The sequence below is a fragment of the Mustela nivalis genome (assembly GCF_964662115.1).
Source record: "Mustela nivalis genome assembly, chromosome: 13".
Classification (NCBI taxonomy): Eukaryota; Metazoa; Chordata; class Mammalia; order Carnivora; family Mustelidae; genus Mustela; species Mustela nivalis.
This window is the reverse complement of record NC_139032.1, coordinates 15,196,899-15,216,773: the sequence shown is the minus strand read 5'-3', so window position 1 is coordinate 15,216,773 and position 19,875 is coordinate 15,196,899. Positions and strand designations below refer to the sequence as shown.

The window sequence follows — 19,875 nt, the reverse complement described above, 5'->3', positions numbered from 1 at the left end:
ACCAAGAATACTCTAAACAGGCTATATGAGCACAACTTATTCCCAGAGGTATACCACAATGCTATCATTGTGATTTAATACTCTGGTGAGTTTTTATACTGTTCTGTAAACATTCCAGATTTAATCAATGAAACAAAGGCACTGAAGTCTTGGAAAAATAAGAAAGTAGAATTGGAAGCTAAATATTGTTGCTCCAATCTAAAGCATAAAGGTGTTTTCTAGGGTATATGTTATATCAAAATGGATGAAAGACTGGGACTGGCAAACTCTCAGCTTGGACCTGGTTGAGTTGGCAGTGACAGGCAGGCTCATTTAAGATACTAGAAGTTACAGCAGCTACCTGGAAAGGGTCAAGATGGTGAAGTAGTGCTCCTTCTTTCCTCTCAGTCACCTCATTCCCAACACTTCTGAAGGGAAGAGCTGTCCATCTCTCCCACTCTCCAAACTCACCTATTAAGCTCCTCCAAAATATACTGGGTTTCCATTAACATTCCATGTACTGTGCTTGGTGCTGGAGTACAAAGAATAGAAATAGGACTAACAGGAGAGCAGGTCTTTTCCTTTTAGTTGTTCACTGCTCTATCCCTATTGCTTGGCAGTGTCTGGAACACATTTAGGGGCGTTCAATAAATAGGTGTTCAAAAATAAACATAAGGGAGTTCAATTAATATAAGTGTCTAAAGTAGACTAAAAATTACCATAAATTCTTTGCTTTTCTACCCTTTAAGAGACGGAGTCTGATTTCCTTCCCCTTGACCCTGGGCCACGGATAGCGACTTGCTTGAACATACAGTGAGATGGCATTTGTGCTCTGGGACTTCTGAGGTCAGGTCACAAGAAGCCATACAATATTTCCTTGTGCCTGTATGAACAATTACTTTGGGAGCCTTGAGATACCCTCGAAGAATTCCTGCTACTCTGAGACCACCATGCAGAGAGGCCATTTGTAGGCATTCCAGAGGAAGGTATAAGCTAAGCAAAGCCTTCAAGCTATCTCCTTCAAGACACCAGACAAATCAGAGGCCAGTCTGAATTACCTAGACTAGCTTATCTACCAGCTGATACCAGCAAGACTTCAGCTGACGGCACATAGAGCAGAAAAACTGTCCAGATGAGCCCTGTTCAAATTCTTGACATATGACATTTGAGAAAATAACATGGTTGTTATTTCAAGTTGCTAAATTTCAGAGTGGTTTATGATATAAAAATAGATAACTGAACAGTCCCCCAACATTACAATTTAGGGTGGGAGTGATTAAAGATAGAAAGTCTCAGAGATTCGGATGAATAAACAGATATTTATAATCCAAAGTTTTGTTTTCTAAATCAGAGACAATAAACTAAACATAGAAGCCTGAGTGTTTACTCCTTGAAAGAAATGAAGTCTAAGCTGATGCATCCTTTGTGAGAGAGAAATAAATGAGAATATGATATGCTACATAATAGTTTCTCCTTTTTGATTTAGATGGTTTATGTCAGTGAATGGAGCAAATAATAACTGCCCCCCCCTTTTTTTTTCATTAAAAAAGTTGTATTCCTCAGAGATTCTCTGCGGGATATTAGAGACTAGCTGTATAACACAAGGACACAAGGCATGAAATGTAGTAGTTGATTATCTAGAATTGACTCAGCTGCTGGGAGCAAGGCACCATTTTTTCTTTTTTTAAAGATTTTACTTATTTATTTGACAGATATCACAATTAGGCAGAGAGGCAGGCAGACAGAGAGAGAGAGAGAGAGAGAGGAGGAAGCAGGCTCCCTGCCGAGCAGAGAGCCCGACATGGGGCTCGATCCCAGGGCCCCGGGATCATGACCTGAGCCGAAGGCAGAGGCTTCAACCCACTGAGCCACCCAGGCGCCCCAAGGCAAATCATTTCTTATCACTCAGTGGTTGGTATCATGGAAGCTCTAGGTAGGGGGATGGTATTTTTATTTTTTTAAGATTTTATTATTTATTTGAGGGAATGGTATTTTTTACAGCATTTGAGGAACAGTATTTGGGGGCAATGTCTGGGGTGCTGCTTAGGCCTTTCACAAGATTGCTTTTTATTATTCCCTTAAAGGTCTCTTAAAGTAGAAAGTCATAGATCTCCTTTAAGGAAGACATTCAGTGTTTGTGAATGTAGAGCTACCATTCGTATTTGGACAAGAACTGAAAACCTTTGGACTAGTGTTGTTGAAATAGTAGACATATTACAAATTAAATGTGGAGGTGGTTGAGTTGCTGCTTCTATAGTTTAGTGACCTAGAATTTTAAACTATGATCCACCTTTTTTTTAAAGGCATCATTTATTTATTTGTTTGATTATTTATTTATTTATTTATCTGAGAGAGAGCGAGAGAGCACATGGGTTGGGGGAAAGGCAGAGGGAGAGGGAGAAGCAGACTTCCTGCTGAGCAGGGAGCCTGAAGAGGGGCTGGAAGACAGACACTTAACCCACTGAGCCATCCAGGTGCCCCGAAGTATCTTCCACTTTCTAATTTATGAGTCTACATGTCTCTTAATTCTTACTTGGGCTGTTGGGAGTACTGTGAGGGCACAGGCCACATCTGGACATCATTTAAGAGCCCTGGAGATCTCACACTCAACTTCCAATGGAGAACAAGGGCTGCGACCTCTGGGAAGCAGTAGGCACCCCCTTGAACTAGAAATCCTTGGAGGGCTCCATTAGGTTTCAGTGTGTGTCTTCTCTCCTGGAACTAGTAAAGCTGTGTCGTATGTGACAGTATATGAAGTGTATCTTACATCTTTTTCTAGAACTACACCTGAATGCACTAGTGCTCTCTGATGCTGAGGAGTGAAAGGGGATTAGCCGCTCAGTCCTTCTTGAAGTTCAGAGTGACTGGGCTTCCCCTTTCTGTGCTGATTAATGTGGTTTTTAAAGATTTTATTTATTTATTTGTTAGAGAGAGAGAGAGAGAGAGAGAGAGGGTGACAGAGAGCATGAGAGGGGAGAAGGTCAGAGGGAGAAGCAGACTTCCCGTGGAGTTGGGAGTCCAATGCGAGACCAAATCCAAGACTATGGAATCATGACCTGAGCCAAAGGCAGTCACTTAACTGACGGAGCCACCCAGGCACCCCTGTGCTGTTTAATTTTTCTATTTTATTTTATTTTATTTTTAGTCAGGCTTCAACTGGAGGTAAGTGGGGAAAAATTTTCAAATACATAAGTAAAGTAAATATCATTATATGATTATGATGCTGGACTAAAAATTTATTACTAAAGAAAATCTATTCTTCAGTCTGACTGGAGGAGTTTTAGTCTAGAAGCAGTGGTAGGGGAAATAAAGTTTTCTTCTGGGGATAATAAAAAAAGGTCTTTCACAGTTGAAGCTGTTGAACACAGGATATAATAAGAACCCTACCTTGGCTCTAGCTAAAGGCTGGTGTAGAACAATAAAGGGAGTTTAGCCTAACTGGAAAGGGAAGTGGGGAATATTCTACGGAGGACCTAGGATGGTGGGGCAGGAGGTTGAAGGCTCTTGTGAGGTATTCAGGGATAATGGTGTATATTTAAGCAAGGAGGTAATGAAATTAATGCAGTATTTTAAGATCAACTCAAGAAGATATTTAACAACTATTTGGAACTGAATGTATCCCAAACAGTTTTTATATGTCATCTAATTTATTATCACTATACGGAAGTATTAGTCCCATTTTATAAATGAAGAAATTTAACTTTGATTGATGAACAAACTTGCCCAACATCACACACCTTAACAGGTGGAACAGTTGGGTTTTGACCCCACTTAAACCTAATTCCAAAGAACTTGCTCTTTCATGCATCCAGCATGTATCTAGAAATGAGCTGGTTAACTAAGCCAGAGTAGATTCAGGGGAGACAGCACAGCCACGACAAACGTGAGAGATATTGAGAAGTCAGATTCAAAGAGACTTTAGTCTTAACAAGTGATGTGGAAGGTGACCTAGAAAGAAAGAGTGAAAACTACGAAGCTTCTTTCCTAGGTTGCTGGAAGAATGTCATTACTAGCAAAGCTCTGAGTAGCACTTCGATTGAGGGGAGAGATCTTCCCTAAAGTCTCCTCCAATCTTCAAATCCCGCTTCTCTGTGTGAGTCTGGATTTATACAGACTGATTTCCTACAGGGGTATGCTCAGTTTGAAGAGGCAAGTACTTAGCTGTCATACTCTGGGAACGAAACTGGGAGACAAGTTAATTCACTATGTTTGGTGTGGCTAGATGGTGCCGTGGGGCGGATTAGCACTAGATCCAAGATCCAGTGAACAGGAGAAGACCTAGTGAAGACTCTCAAGGCACAGGGCATGCTCGTAAAGAATGAGTGCTCGGATGAAGAAATGGGATGTGCACAGACTTTCATATGTGACACCATAGTCCCCTCAGTCATGCTTATTATCTAACATTTTCTCCTCTGCCTCCCAATTCCTGACACTGGTGCCTGCCTACTGCTATTTCATGGCTCTCCGTTCCATCATTCCACCCAAACATGTCTGTCTTCACCAGATTCTCAAGCTATAGTGCCCCCTCCTTCCATCAACAGTGGTGTAGAGAAAGCCCTGCTTTGACCTATATATCATATTGAAAATATGATGACCTTTGCTATTACCGTTATGTTCCTAAGATATTTGAATTTTAATTGGCCAGTGAGGTAATGACCCTTTTAAGCTATAGCTCTAGTCTAATGAAGTAAGCACACCAACTGGAATGCTATGATTCGGGGTGCCCCCCAGAAGAATCTGAACCCGGTTCTCAACCAACCTCTCCCCAACTAGGGAATGGTTTTAGGTCAACTAAGAGCTGGCTTTGCCCAACACCGCAATACTGCCTAAACTAGAGAGTGGCTACTTTCAAGGTTACTTTCTTATATAACTCTATAATTGTCACCCATTTTTTTCTCTTTTTCCCCCCCAATCTTAAGAAATTTGAGACAAGATTCAAGAGGGAATTTATAAATAATTATTAACTTCACTTTAATTTACAGCTCATGGGCAAGCAGCTTACAAGGTATAAAGAATCTTTTGGCTGCAAAACTGAGGCAAGAAGAGAAAACAAATGGAAACTGAAAGCAGTACCTCAAGTATTTGGAGGAAGCACAGATCTCTCTCGCTGCTCACTCTGATGTTGCCCACCCTTCTGGCTGATGTACTCCCGCCAAGTGCTGCTTTGAAGGTGGCTGACCTATGGCAGAGGGAATCATGTGACCAAGTTAGTCTCTTCAGGGTATATTCAAATTACATAGAACTGGTCTGAATTGTAGGAGGCAAGAAGATAAAAATATTATATTAAAACTTGTAAATTCTTTTTGTACATTGTTCTGCTTTTTTCTCATGACCTATTCAAAATGGATTTCCACTGTATTCCAATTGTAGCTAGTACCATAGACACTTGCTCTCCATTTTTAGTCAGAAGTCTTCCATTAGTAAAAGTAAATGGAAATACATAACTTATTTATCTCTTTTCTTCAGTTCCTTTATAAAAGTGAACATGTTCATATTTATCTCCACATTGTTACTTCTTTGTCTCCTAATTTTTGACTTGAGTGAGAGAAACAGAGAAAGGAAGAGGGAGAGAATGTGTGTGTGTGTGTGTGTGTGTGTGTTGACAATTAGGCCTTTTATAAGGGTAACAAATTTTTTCCTAAACATTGGAAAAATCTAGAAACAACAACATACTCAAATTAGCATTAATGAAGATCATTATTTATTACTTGAATGCCTGGGTTTTCTTAAGGAGTGGTATATCAAACTAACTATATGAATTAAATTTAGGAACTTCGAAGTTAAGACCTTTCCATTAGAAAACATTCATGAAGACAATAGGAAATGGAAATAATCCCTATCCACTAGTTTACTAGGCTTCAAAGGAAAATCACAAATTGTACATGAAAAAATAGGAGGACGAGAAGTATGGTAAGTGGGGGACTCAGCATTTTGAGGCAGCTTCCAATTTTGGTTAGGAACTTGGCATTATATTCTTTTTTCTTTCTGAACATGCTAAAAAAACCAAACAACAACAACAACAACAACAAAAACCCATGGCACTAATTCATACCAGGAGAAAATGGTTGTCTCTTTAAAGCTTTTCTTCTGTAAGGTATATTTGTTTCATAACAGAGTTCACTCTTTGAAGCCATGTGGATAAAACTTCCACAGAGGGATTTTCAAGCATCAGTCAGCAGCAGATGGAAGAGATCTTTCGGGGAAGTAGCAAGGAGACTTGGAGATGTCATATCCTTGCAGAAAGAGTCCTGGGCCCCTCAGTGTGGCATAGTTAAGAGCTCCTGGACTAGTCAGATGACTCAGGGACCCATTCTGTCCCTTCCTTCTTATCTCCTGGCACTGAATGAATCCTCCAGAAGGAACCCTAACACAAGCCTGGAAACAAGAATGAAATTAGAATTTCATGACAGCTTTTTTGGAAAGGACCTTGAAACACAACAGAAATTGAGTTGAATTATAAATCAAAAAGAATTTTTTTTAATTGCATATTATACTCCTTTGGCCTAAAATTTGCTTCCCTGAAATAAGGTGCATTGCCCTCATTCAAGGGCCTTATGTTCTAGGGTGTTTCAATATAATGATGTTTAAAAGAAATAAAAATATTTATATCATCACTAGAAGATCATCTAGATCTGAAGATAAGAAAAGACATTTAATACTTTCTTTAGCAATTATTTTTTTCAGTACACAAATTTCCATAGGATCCATTTGTAAAAGCACACCTTTGCCATTTGACTATGGGCTCTCCTTGACAAAGAAGGGGCTCAGGAAAATATATATACTTGATTTCAGTAGAAGGGAACTCTGGCTCCAGACATACTCAAATGTGTACCTTTTGATCTTCTGATGGTATAAATACATACAGGGCACCTGGGAGCTAATTAACCTAAAATCTGGTTATGCTTTTCATCAGCAGATGGGCCTTCAGTTTAACTTCACCAGAGGAAAAAAAAATATGGTGATATCTCAATTATCAAATCACCTAAGAAGTAAATTGCTTTGAGTATACACCTATCCCTTATTTAATGACTTTTCTTTTCTGAAAAGACCTGTCACTAAGTAAAAAGCTGTTAAATGGAAAAAAAAATCTATTAATTCTAACAAGAAGATTTATGAAGAATTTCATCCCAAACCACAAAAACAAATAAAAACATCATTGAAGAATAAAAAGAATTTTCTATCAGAAGGAAATAATCACTTAGCAAACAAGAAAACACCTTGTGTATGGTGTCTTATACACCTCCTGTATAAGAAATGGTATTTCTTAATACCATATTTATACCAAATATACCTTATTTGGGTAGAAAAGTCATTGTACTAAAAAAAAAAAAAAAAGAGAGAGAGAGAAAGAAAAAAGAAAGTTTGATGTAAAAAGTTGGCTAGGGGCTTTTGAGAAAGTTCTTCCTCATTCTTCTTGGTGAAGTTTTAGAATATAAGTGAGGTTCAGTGGGGTGGAGTCCGGAGCCCATGACCAAGAAAGAATTCTTGAGACATCTTCGGTGCAAAATGGTGGTTTATTAAAGTATGGGGACAGGACCCATGGGCAGAAAGAGCTGCTGCCTCGGGATTGTGAGGAGTGGCCTATTATATACTTGCAAGTTCGGAGGGGGCCAGGGACGGTGTAAGTCTCTAAGGAATTTTGGAAACAAGGTTTCCAGCGTCTTGAGGAGCTAGCTGTTTTGGGGGAAAGGTCAGTTATTATCGCCTAATAAAACCTTAATGATTAGAACCTTCAGATATATATTGGTAGGCCATATGCTTGGGGATGATTGCCAGCATGTATCTTGGAGGGTTTAGAGATAAAGGAAGTTTCCAAAGGAATTTTTATATGTTAAAGTAGACTTACAGAATTCTGGGAAGTTGAGGGGCGGTTGGGTTGGGGTGGGGTGGGGCGGTCAGGCTAGGATCGTCTTTGGCCCTTAGCAAAGCATTAAGGTGGACACAGTTGAGTCCCTAGAGGAATGTCACTCTGCTTGTTTCAAGGACTTGTCAGTGGCTCTAGGTAGTAAGGAAATTTTCTGCCTTTGTTTCCCACATCATTCTGGGTGGGCTTTTGGAAGTGACCTTTTCTTTCTCTTCTTATGGGCATTACTGATCATGGCCATGAGACCTAGAACCACGGTAGGCATTTCAGAGACCAGTGTGAGGATGAAGCTCACCTGGGAGGAAGACAAGACAGAAGCTCCTGGAGGGATTAAGAGCCACTGGATTAAGACAATTTTGTATCAGATTACTTAGGGTTGAAGGCATTCAAATTCATATAAGTAACATTCTAGGCAAGGGCACTGGTAGAGGAATCATATTGGGGGCAAATTTGAAGAACACAGATCCTAGCAAAAATTGATGCTCATTGCACTGTGTCCTGTACATCCAGACTGCATGGGGAGACGAAAGGAGAAAGGGGCTGCTGGGAGCCAGAGAGAGACTATTTATCTTCCAAATAGCCATGATTGTTGTTTGTGGTTTACCTATTTGGGGGGAGGGCACATCCTACACTGGGTCAGAGGTTTGACTGTCACTGCTCAGATTCTTCCTAAAGAAAAGAATCATTGATAAATTACAGTGGGATTATGAAAAAAATGTCAGTAATTTGAAAGTCAGAGTAAGTAAAATTGATCCTGGGGTCTTGGGCTTTTAGATAAGCCAGTAATAATGTGGTAGATTCTGACTAGAGTTTTACCCTTATTCCATGGATCGGCATTTTGGTAAATGGTGAGCTCAGAAGCATCAAAAGAACTGCTAACTCCAAATATCTCTCCTGACTGGGGCTACCATATTGTGTGAGGTAGACACCAATAGCCAGTTCATAAACACCGTGCATCTCTGTTGAAATGCAGAGTCCTTACTTGAGATAAAACACGAAGCACATTGTTCTCCAGCTGAGCACTGAAATCACCTGGGGCCCTACTACAGATTCAAAGAGGCACGGTAAGATATTTTAAAATTGAGTAAAAAATACAGTAACATCTGCTGGACATCGTGTGAACTACTAGTTGAAGGTAATTAACATTTTTAACATTGGCTGTGATCTTCCTTTCAATGAGACTGGTGCAGACCAATTTGATTCCACAATTTGAGAAGTTTGTATAGTGTTCAACAGGTGGTAAGTTTTTAGGACATGAGTGCATGTTAAGGTGCTTGGACCTAAATGCTTAATACTGAAGGGTATTTCTTTTGGCCTAAGGATGCTGTGGAAACACTTACTGAGACAATTAAGAATGCCATGAACCAAGATAATATGGGACTCTGCATTCAGCTATTACCGCTTATTAGTCATTTGACAATATTTTAACCACTTACATCAAATAAACACTGCATGGGTTTTTATGAAAAAGAGGGAAGCAGAAAAGCTCCTTTGCATGTGGGTGTGTGGTTTCAAAGAAGGCTCACTTGGAAAGCCATGAAAACTCTGGGTTCTGGAAGAGAGAAGAGAAGCAAAAAAGTAGAATGTAGCTAGTGAACAAAATGGTCATGACCTTTGTGATTTTGTCTAAGACCAGGCTTGCTGCTACTTACTACCCTGACAGACATCAGGTCTGGTGTGATCCGGACCTACATTTCCAAAGCTTGGACTGAACTGGAATGTTTTTAAACAGAGTAAAGCAAATGGACATTTGCTCATTATATTCTACTCTTTCTTTGGCATTGATTTCCTCAAAATTAGATATGGCTTTAACAGAAAGCATTCAAGTTTAATAGGTTTTTATGAAGCAGTCATTCTTCTTTATAAGACAAAGTCCAAAGCACTGAAATAATACCACAGAAAGAAAATATATAACTGATATTCTAGTATCTATTGACCACGAGGAATCTCCTTTTTTCCATGTAAGTGATATCAGAAAACCATGATCAATAACTATTCAATATGCCTTAAGCCTCGCAACTCGCCAAGACCCCCTCTGCATTACCTGTTATGACATAACTCCACTTTACTCAGACTCAGAATACAAACAAATACCAATTTTATGTACCCAATTTTTTACTATAAGCATTCCCTGTGTTCAGGGTTAACACTAGAGTAATTTCTACCCATGGCTTTGCTTAAACTCTACTATTTCATCCAGAATTATTGTACAGTTTAACATTAAACAATAGAACACTTGGGATTTCTTACCAGCTTACTAAGACATTGGCAGAAAGCATTCATAAACTGGGATTTATTTTTTTATTTTTTTATTTTTTTTGGATAGGTTGAAAAAATTCTCGTGTGTCAGAAACTTTCCTTTAGATTATTCTCTTTTGAGTTATATCATCATTACTGGTTCATCTGCGCTTTTTCTCTCCGTATCTGTCAAACAACTGAAATGATTTTGTGGAATTTTTTTCTCCATGTTAAATATAGGCTTTTTTTTTTTTTTTTAAATCATTGCAATTGAGCATGTCATTTATCCTTCTGCCCATTTTTCTTATATTAAAAGGTCTCCTGCTGGAATTTAATTTCAAGTTAAATCTTTACCCCACCCTCAGGCTGTGAGACTGAATTAAATAAATCCCACTAAAAGTAATAAACCACTCTTAGCTGTGGTCTTGTGATATCAGTTGTCAGCCTGTCAGAGCGAATCTGAGTGTTAAATTCACTGCCTCTGCTAGTGAGGAAAGAATCAGAACACCAAAAAGCCCAGGATAGCAGAACTGCTGCAATCATTCCAGTTTTATCTCAGCAGCAGTACTTAGGCATGCAAGAAAATAACTTTGAAGATGATTTTCTTGACGACACTCTTTTAAAATTCATATTGATGGTAAAACATAAAGGCTCCGCTATGGTTATTATACTTTATTTAGTGTGTTGCCAGCCTGCGAGATCTAGCAACACAAAGGTAGATTTCTTGTTGGGAGGGAGGGGCAAAATAGGAATATCATCCTGATGGAGACTGATGAATGTTAGATGTGAAGTAAGTTAGTCAGGATTTGTGCTTAAATGTATGATTAAAAGGTAGACAGTTTAAGAGAAGGAAAGAAAAATACGACATGTTATCCATTTATTGTGAAAATTTACAAGGAGGTTAATCCACAGAACATAGATAATCTCTCAGGCTTCCAAATTAAAATGCTCTGTAGAGGGGGACATGATAACCTCCCTCAATGAGCTCCCTTCAATACTGTGTCTGTGATGCAGGGACACTGGGAACGATCCCAGGACCAGGCTGGATTTATGGGTGTGACTAATAAAAGGTGACAGCTGGCTTCAAATCTGTTGGCTTGTCATTCAGTGGACCAATTTACAAAATACTTGTTTACCCTTAGAGCACTGAGGTTGTTCGAAAAGAAAGGTCTTTCTTTTTTTTTTTTTTTTCAACATTAGTTTTTCCATATTAAATTCTGAAGAGTTAAAGTTTTAAAAAGAGCCAAAAATCAATATTGTTAGTGATCTTGTGTTTCTAAAGAACAGGACAACAGCTCAGATCAACTTCCTCTTCTCCATGGGTAAGCACAATATTGCCTTCTGTAGAAATAGAGCTGCACGAATTCCCAGGGGTAGGAGAGATGAACACAGACGATTCTCTGAACAAAATTGCAGTAGAGAATTCTGGCGTGTCGAAGATGATAGACATCTCCCGATAATTATTATAGTTGCAACCGTTACCTTTCTACAGACGTAATATCTTTATCCAGTCACGTGTTGGGCATATGGTTTACAATGATGCCTAGTAATACCTCAAGCCCCTCCTCTCAGCCTTTTAAAAACTTCTTACTGCCTGATTTGGAAGTGGAAATGGCTCTAGGGAAACCACGTCCTAGGAAATAGCCTTTTCCCTTATTTTGGAAGTAATATGGGCAGTAAATATTGTATTTAATTTCCTACACCTGAAAACATAGTACAAAGCCATATCCTTTCTTATCCGTAGGAAGAGATTATTTGCAAAATACAAATGTGAGGAAAATATTTTTCAAGTTCTTATAGGAGACAGACAAACAATATATCACACTGATCTCTACTATACTGGACTCTTTAGATGGTGGAAAACACTTTCACATCTGTAGTTCGGTTGTTTAGCAGTGTTAATTCAAATAAAAGCCAGCTGATTTTGTACTCCAAGGCCGGGTCTTAATTTTAAATCATTAGATTATATATTTGTTAATTTTTTTTGTATTTATAAACCTGTGCTAATTTATTTTCCCTTTAATTTTATTTGCTTATTTAGTAAGTTATCTGAAAAAAGGGAAGACCTAGAACTAGAGAGATCTGTTTTGAAGTCCACACATTCTACCTACCAGTGGTTTAACCTCAGGTCAACCCTACCATTCTGAGCGTCAGTTTACTCATTTGCACAATGGGATCACACTGTTTTCCGTAAGGGATTATTGTAGGGATGAAGATTAACACATGAAGCATCTGGTGCAGGGTCTTGCATGTGTCAGACCCTCTCTTCAGACTCTGATTTACAATAGGTTTTGCTGCTTATGATGGTCCAAATGAATTTGTTTAGCTTAAAATCTTATAATAAATATCCAACAAAAAATTAAGAGTATAGAGAATTTCTCAGTCAAGTACATGACTGATGGTGTGAATAAAAAAAGATTTCTTACTGAAATGTGTACTTGAGATCATGAAACTTGATTTTGGTCTTAACAGATTTTCACAAGACACATCAGTTTCTCAGTTAAAGAGTGAGTACACCACATGCAATTTTTTTCACTTATTTACTCAACAATGATGTACCATTAGCCCAATCTGGGCTTAGGATCTCGGCAAGGCCTAGGGCCCAAATAGTGAGCAAAATTACCACCAAGCTGTTAACAGAACAGTGGGGGAAGGCAGATGATAAACCTGAAAAATCACAGCAGTGATAACATACGGCAACACAAGGGGCTATGTGAACCATCAACAAACATCAACTGTAGCCCACAGGAAAGTTCCATCAAACCTTCTGCTCCTACCCCATTTCATACTTGCAGTCACTTTCTATTTTTATACCTGGGTCACAATTTATTTAAGATCTCAATATTCACCTAGAGGGAATATATGGAGAAATGAACACTTTCTAATGTTTTTGTGAGCCATTTGCTAATTTAACAATGGTAGATTTTACACCGAGCGCCAGATCAAGTAAGGCTATACACGGCAGCAGTGGAGTCTAGCTGTCCAGAGATAAGCTAAACAGGTAGAATGCTAAGCCATAAAAAATGCAAAACATCCTTGTGGCCAGTATCTCACCAAGACATGTACAACTGCTCAGTATTCGGAGATTTTTTCCCCCTATGAACTTGGAGATTTCCTAAGTACTTATTGTAAAGTGAAATCCTATTAGAAAATATCAGTGAACAACACTGGAAGCCACCACTGAAGGAGTAGACTCTTACAATAAGAAACAAAATAAAGGCGATAATGATAATAAAAACTGAAAAAAACATCTAATTTTATTGAGCACTTACTATGTGCTGGTCATTGTTCTAGCAGCTTATATCAACTCATTGGAGAGCAGCAAGCACATCAACAAAAGATTACAGTCGTTGGTCACAAACTTCATCTCTGTGACAGGATAGGTAAATTAGAAGAGTAGACCCTTTGGAAACTAAAGGATAATCGGACTTTCCAGGCAAATACTCTTACAATGAAGGGGAGAAGACGGAGGGTGAGACAGCTAACAATTCCATGCTCATCCACCTAAGCCTCTAGGGCACAATGAATGTCTTTATTTCATAAACTTAAAAACATCCCTTTCCTAATTTATGTTGCTGTTCATTTAATTCAGTATGACCAAAAGGGATATGAGTGGCAATTTCTGACTTCCCCAAATCTCTTTGATTTCACTTATTTCATAGAGAAACATAGATTTGATTTAGCATTTTAAAATCTGTTGCCACTTTTCTGGGATCCAGGCACACAGGACATTTAGAGGCTGATGTATTGTTAATTTATAAACTGGATGAGATGCTTCCTCTTGGATAATGACAGGCATGTGGAGTGTTTCTTTATATATTTCTGTGTCTAGTCTAGTGCCGTGCACATCACTGATGTCTAACAGACATTCATTGACTGCTTTGACATGTGATTACAATATAAAGATTTTACTCCAGTTAATGCTAAGGAGATGCCACATTCCTATTTCCTTTTCTACAAATACTGATGTCTTCTGAAGATGAGAAGGTCTTTGCCTTTAAAAAAATTCTTTTTCTTCATATCAAATTGTGTGTTAGAATTTTTTCTTTAATGTTTTGATGGCTCTGGGTACATATTTCAGTAATACTAAATCAAATAATCATGGAGTATGAGAGCTGGAAGAAACTGTCTGTAGCATTGTGTCCGGGGATTACAAACCCGAATGCCTCCAAGGGTCAGGCAGGTAACATAAATATGTGAATCTGACCAGGCTTAAGATCACTAGGAGGAGGAAAGCAAGGCCTGCAGCAAACTAGAGACTGTTTACCTTGTCAAATTCGAATGCAATTCTGACCACAGAAAACAGAGCTAAGGGTTATGTTTGATCCACCAGTAACCGGTGGTAAACACTGAAGTTAATCCTTTAATTGTAACGATTATGGCATTTAATCTTTCCTGTGTCACTTTTTCAGGGTGTTCAATGCCATCATGTGGCTTAGGGTCAGAAGGAGCCTACATATCCCAACAAACTTAAATTACATGGCTGGCATATCTAGACTTGGTGAATTATTATCTAAGTAAATATGCAGGGGCAGGGGAGAGAGCCTTTAAATTACTTCCACTTGTGCTTTTTAGGTTTTTGAATTAAAGATGTAAAAATACTCTGGTGAATTTCTTTGTGTGTCTTTTACTGGCTTTGAAGCCAGATAAATGAAGGCCCATCTTTTATGAGCTATGTCACCTTGGACAACCTGCTAAATTCACTGAGCTTTCCTTTCCTTAACAGCACATCCAGTTTATTTACCATAAAGTTGGTTTTAGGATTAAATAAGAAAATTTCTGTAAAGGGCCAAGCACAAGGCCTGTTCAGATTTGATGATAAGACAGTGTGTTTCCTCCCTTCTCTGCCTTAAGCCTCTTCCTTTCTTTTTCCCTGGATGTGGGCCTATAACTTCTTTTAACCAGCTGGCAATAAATTGAGCTGCATTCTATGCTCTCACTCCAGCTGAGATCATCAACAGTGTTGTGGTTTTGTTTGTAATACATTGTTAGATGAGTCTTTTATATATAAAATGAATGTAAACATTTTCTTTAAGGAACTTCCTTGGAGATGTACACCCTCTGGTTAAATAACAATTTGTATTCTTCAGAGCATATTATTATTATTATTATTATTATTATTATTATTTTGGTTAATGTATCTTTCCTCTTTGTATGTTTTCTTTCAAGAAAAATAAGAGGTTACAGAAGGCCTCCAAATGTTATGGGGTCCTTAAATGTTCGCTGTAGGAAATCTGGGTCTCTAAAATTAGTGCTGGTAATTGGACAGGGTAAGAAGCTGCTCTGTTATCATTTGAACATGTTATCAGAATGGCTACAACTTAGAGTCTCGACTGGATTCTCTGGAAAAGAAGCTCAACCAGATGTTCTGTTTCAAGACACCGTAACTTTTTAGAATTAAAAAAAAAATTAATGAATTTGGTTATTGGTTCTGTGCTATGCCACCTCTCACACATACAAAAAGTGAAAATAGGCAACAGGCCTGCTAGAGGCTTAATTAATTTAAAGCAGTACTTTGGGTGGGTAGTATCAGTTAGAAGATTCCCCTTTTTGACTTACTGAGTAGGTTTTCTTTAGACATGGATTAATAGGAATATGTTCTTTCAGTAAGCAAGAGGAACCCAAATGTGTTTTCCCTACAAAATTCTACTTCACTGAGAAATCATCAGAGCAGTATTTGTTAAGTATCTGGTGTATTTCTCATTGCTCTGCGACTAGTAGATCATGTATTTTAAAAAGTTAAAAAAGGTAACAACTAAGGACACATTTGCTTATCCTGCTGAACTTAATGGTATTCAGGCTACTTCTCTACAATTTTTGGCTGCTATGTCTGTAGGCAGTCCGTTTTCTTCGTTAAGTCCTGGCTACATATTGATCTGTGTGTGTGCGTGTGTGCGTGCGTGCGTGCGTGCGTGTGTGTGTGTGTGTTTTGATAGCTGTTCAGTTTAAGAGCACAAATAAACTTTAAAATATCTCTTTATCCTTGGTGAACACTAATTGCTCTTAATTTTGTTTTATTTTTCTGGTTATTTGAAACTGTCCTTTTACAATGTCATCTTGGGTGCCTGGGTGGCTCAGTCGGTAAGCATCTGCCTTTGGCTCAGGTCACGGTCCCAGGATCCTGGGATCGGGTCCCACATCGGGCTCCCTGCTCAGCAGGAAGTCTGCTTTCCCTCTACTCTTGCTTGTTCTCTTTCTCTCTCTCTCTCTCTCTCAGATAAATAAAATCTTAAAAAAAAAAAGTTTAAAATGTCATCTTGTATCATTCCTAAATCACTCAGTCACTTTACATCACTCCTGTGATTTGTGGTTGTTACTGTGTGTGTCTTTTGAACAGTTTCAGCCGGGGTTTTTTTGTTTGGTTGTGTCAATTGCCTTGCCGCTTGTCATAATTCTTGATAGTTTTTCGACTGACATGAGGAATGGGCCTCTCAACATCTGCCCCTCTTCTCCTCCACATGCTCTGGGTCCTTGCCATCTCCAGAACCATATCACTACATCATCTCTACAGCATCACTACATCATCTCACCCTCAGCCGGTTGGCGCTGGGGGTACGGCAGGGTTGACAGGTGTGCAGTTATTATTTGCACGTGTCATCAGAATGGCTACAAACTTGAGCCCCAACTGGATTCTTCGGAAGAGAAGCCCAACCAAGTACTCTCTTTCAAGACGCCATCATTCTGCCTCTCATTCTCATCACTGCTCTCATCCATCCAGCTCACTCCTCCAATTTTCCATCACCCCAAATTCTGCCACTCTGCCCTCTTTGATTCCACCACCTTCTCACTGCGTCTCATCCCCTCGCCCGCCCCCTTTCCTTGTGCATAAGATGATACGCCGTGGACCATCATGCTCTTTCCCCTGCATATACTCATTCTCAATCGCATTTCCCCTGTCTTTCTTCATCAGTCATCACCTTCCTAGCTAAAACCCAATACAGGTTCATCCAACCCTGGGGGCATCTGTGTGGCTCATACGTTATGCTTCCGACTCCTGATTTCAGGTCAGATCATGATCTCAGGGTCAAGAGATCTAGCCCCGAGTTGGGCTCCGTGCATGCTGCATGCGGAGTCTGCTTGAGATTCTCCCTCTTCCTCTGTGCTCCCCCTGCTCACACACATGTATGCGTGCTCTCTCTCTCTCTCTCACTCTCTTTGTTTCTAAATAAATACATAAATAAAATCTTCAAAAAAAAAAATCCAACTCCGATTGTCCAGATACTCTGCCTGTGTAGCTGGGCACAGCTGGGAAAAACACCACACCTTATGCATACTAGTTTCACATTAAATTCATGATTTAAACCACAAGTGAGCCTTAGATAGCTCAGAAAGCCAACCCTCCTTCCCTCACTAACTCTCTTCCCCCTCTTTTAGATGACTACTTCATTTCTTTCCTCTTCTCAAACTGGCTGCCAGTCTCCGCTCTCATCACACTCAGCTGATGGCCTTGCTTCCTGTTCCAGTCACAAAAGAACTTCCATAGGACATCACTGCCAGTTCACAGCTTTCAAAGGAGGTAAAACTCTATTCTCAGAACATTCCAAAATCATTAAATCCAGTCAAAGAAAGCATTTACATCTTTGTTTGATGTTTTCAGTGTTCAAAAGGAATACGCACTTGTCATTACCAAGAAATTGAATGCCTGAGACTTTACTGGCTTTAGCACTGAAAATTCTACGTCCCTAGAAACCTCTTGTTCTTATTAGGAAAACTGGAATAGTTTGTCTATCTTACCAGAGGATAAAACACCATATAGGGAGACACAGCAAAAATGAAAAATGAGTAATTTTACCTGACTGCCTTCCCCTTCTTCCATAGCACTATGCTTATACCAATATACGTAAGCGTACATGCAAGAAATACAGGTATGTTGTCTTTTGCTTTTACTGAAATTGCATCCATTTCTCTGCAACTGTCCCCCTTTTTACTGATTATAAAAAAGGGAAATAAATTTCCCTTTAAAGAGTATTGAGAAAAACAAAACTGAATGTTGTATTTCAACATAACTGGATCCAACCAGCTGAAGCTGATGAATAATCATGAACTTGAAGTGATTCCAGGACACTAGAATCTTAGTGGACCTAACCACTCTTTCCAGACCAAGGAACAATGGGAAGTGTTTAAGCAAATATGTATGGTTCCAGGGACTCACTTAGTATTATCTAGAGTTTAGTTTTCAATCCTAACTGGTATAACCACATTAACTCCACCTTTATAACACTTAGAAAGTCTGACTTTCTCTTTCAGAGAACCACTCAGTAAATTTTAATAAAATTTACTCAGTAAAACTTCCCTATGGAGTGCTCCATTGACTAACTAGGTGAGTTTGCCTTTTTTCTTTCTTTCTTTTTTTTTTTTTAAGTTTTGGTAGTCTTTGTTTTAAAACGTAATATAACAGTATATAATGGCTATATATAAATACACACATGTACAAGCATGTATATTATTTTATACACAGATGTCATACTTAATTTTGTTATTATTGTTTTAGTGAAGTCTCTTTTTTCCTTATCTCTTGCCTCTCCCCAATAGGTTGTGACTAAATTTCCTGTGTTAACCTGTGACATAATTTTCTCTGATTTTCACCATGCTTATAATATACATATAAAATTGTGTATGATAAATAGTGACTTTTGGTCTCATTTGCTTAACAAAAAAATGGTATCATTAAATTTAGGGTAGGAAGCCTCTACAAATGGCTAAAAATGAACCCTCTTCCTGGTAATCACACCCTTGGCTAATCTCTTCCCCTCGAATGTGGGCTACAACAGACACTTTGCTTCTCATGAATACAGCAAATGTGATGGCAGATCAATTCCAAGATCAGGTCATCGAAGGCTGACTTCTAATGGGACTTCCCTTCGCTTGCTCATTTAGAAGAAGCCATGTGCCATGTTTTAAGCTGCCTTTTGAAGAGGTTCAAGTGGCAAGGGATTGAGGGTCACCTTGGGTAACAGGGGGGAATTGAGGTTCTCAGTCCAATAGCCTGCAAGGAATTGAATTTTGGCAATTACTACTCAGTGGGCTTAGAAGCAGATTCTGCCCCCATTGAACTTATAGATAACTGCAACCCTAACTTATACGTTGATACAGCCTGGTGAGAGACATGCCTGGATCTCTGCATGAAGAGAAAAGTCTAAGATAATACTTGCTGTGCTTTAAATCACTAGGTTTTGAGATAATTTGCTATGAAGCAATATATTATTTATTTTTTTAAGAGTTTTTTTTTTTTTTTTTAAAGATTTGTATTTATGTATGTATTTGGCAGAGATCACAAGTAGGCAGAGAGAGAGGAAGAAGTAGGCTCTCCGCTGAGCAGGGAGCCCAATGTGGGGCTCGATCCCAGGACCCTGGGATCATGACCTGAGCCGAAGGCAGAGGCTTAACCAATGAGCCACCCAGGCGCCCCTATTTTTAAAGATTTTATTTATTTATTTCAGAGAGAGAGTGAGAGTGCACACACAAGGTGGGGGGCAGAGAGAGAGAGAAAAGCAGACTCCCTGCTGAGCAGAGAGCCCAACCCAGGGCTCAATCCTAGGACTCTCAGCTCATGATTCATCTAAAGGCAAATGCTTAACTGACTGAGCCAGTCAGGTGGCCCACAATAGATTATTTAACATATTTCTTTAAACATTACTTTTCTCATTTAACCAAACGCTATGAAATCTGTTCAGATTAATTGATGTAAGTTTGATTAATTCTTTGTAATGGCAGCAAAGTATTACCTGGTGGGGATCTGTCAAGTTTATTCAAATATTTCTTTATGAATAGCCATTAATTTGCCACTATATTTC

General features: G+C 38.9%; 1 protein-coding gene and 1 long non-coding RNA gene across 3 annotated transcripts in view; one reads left to right on the top strand and one right to left on the bottom strand.

The window, feature by feature from the left end:
* RORB (RAR related orphan receptor B) overlaps window positions 1-5,135 on the bottom strand; it is a 245,839-nt gene extending 240,704 nt beyond the window's left edge. The window contains exon 1 of the mRNA XM_082696606.1: window positions 5,053-5,135. The gene's annotated coding sequence lies outside the window, so the exon portion shown is untranslated. The remainder of the gene's footprint in view (window positions 1-5,052) is intronic.
* The window catches only part of LOC309846945, a 57,975-nt gene extending 52,699 nt beyond the window's left edge, over window positions 1-5,276 (top strand). For both annotated transcript variants that reach the window (XR_014302209.1, XR_014302210.1), the window contains one exon: window positions 4,962-5,276. This is a non-coding gene — a long non-coding RNA (uncharacterized lncRNA). The remainder of the gene's footprint in view (window positions 1-4,961) is intronic.
* The last annotated feature ends 14,599 nt before the right edge of the window (window positions 5,277-19,875 follow it).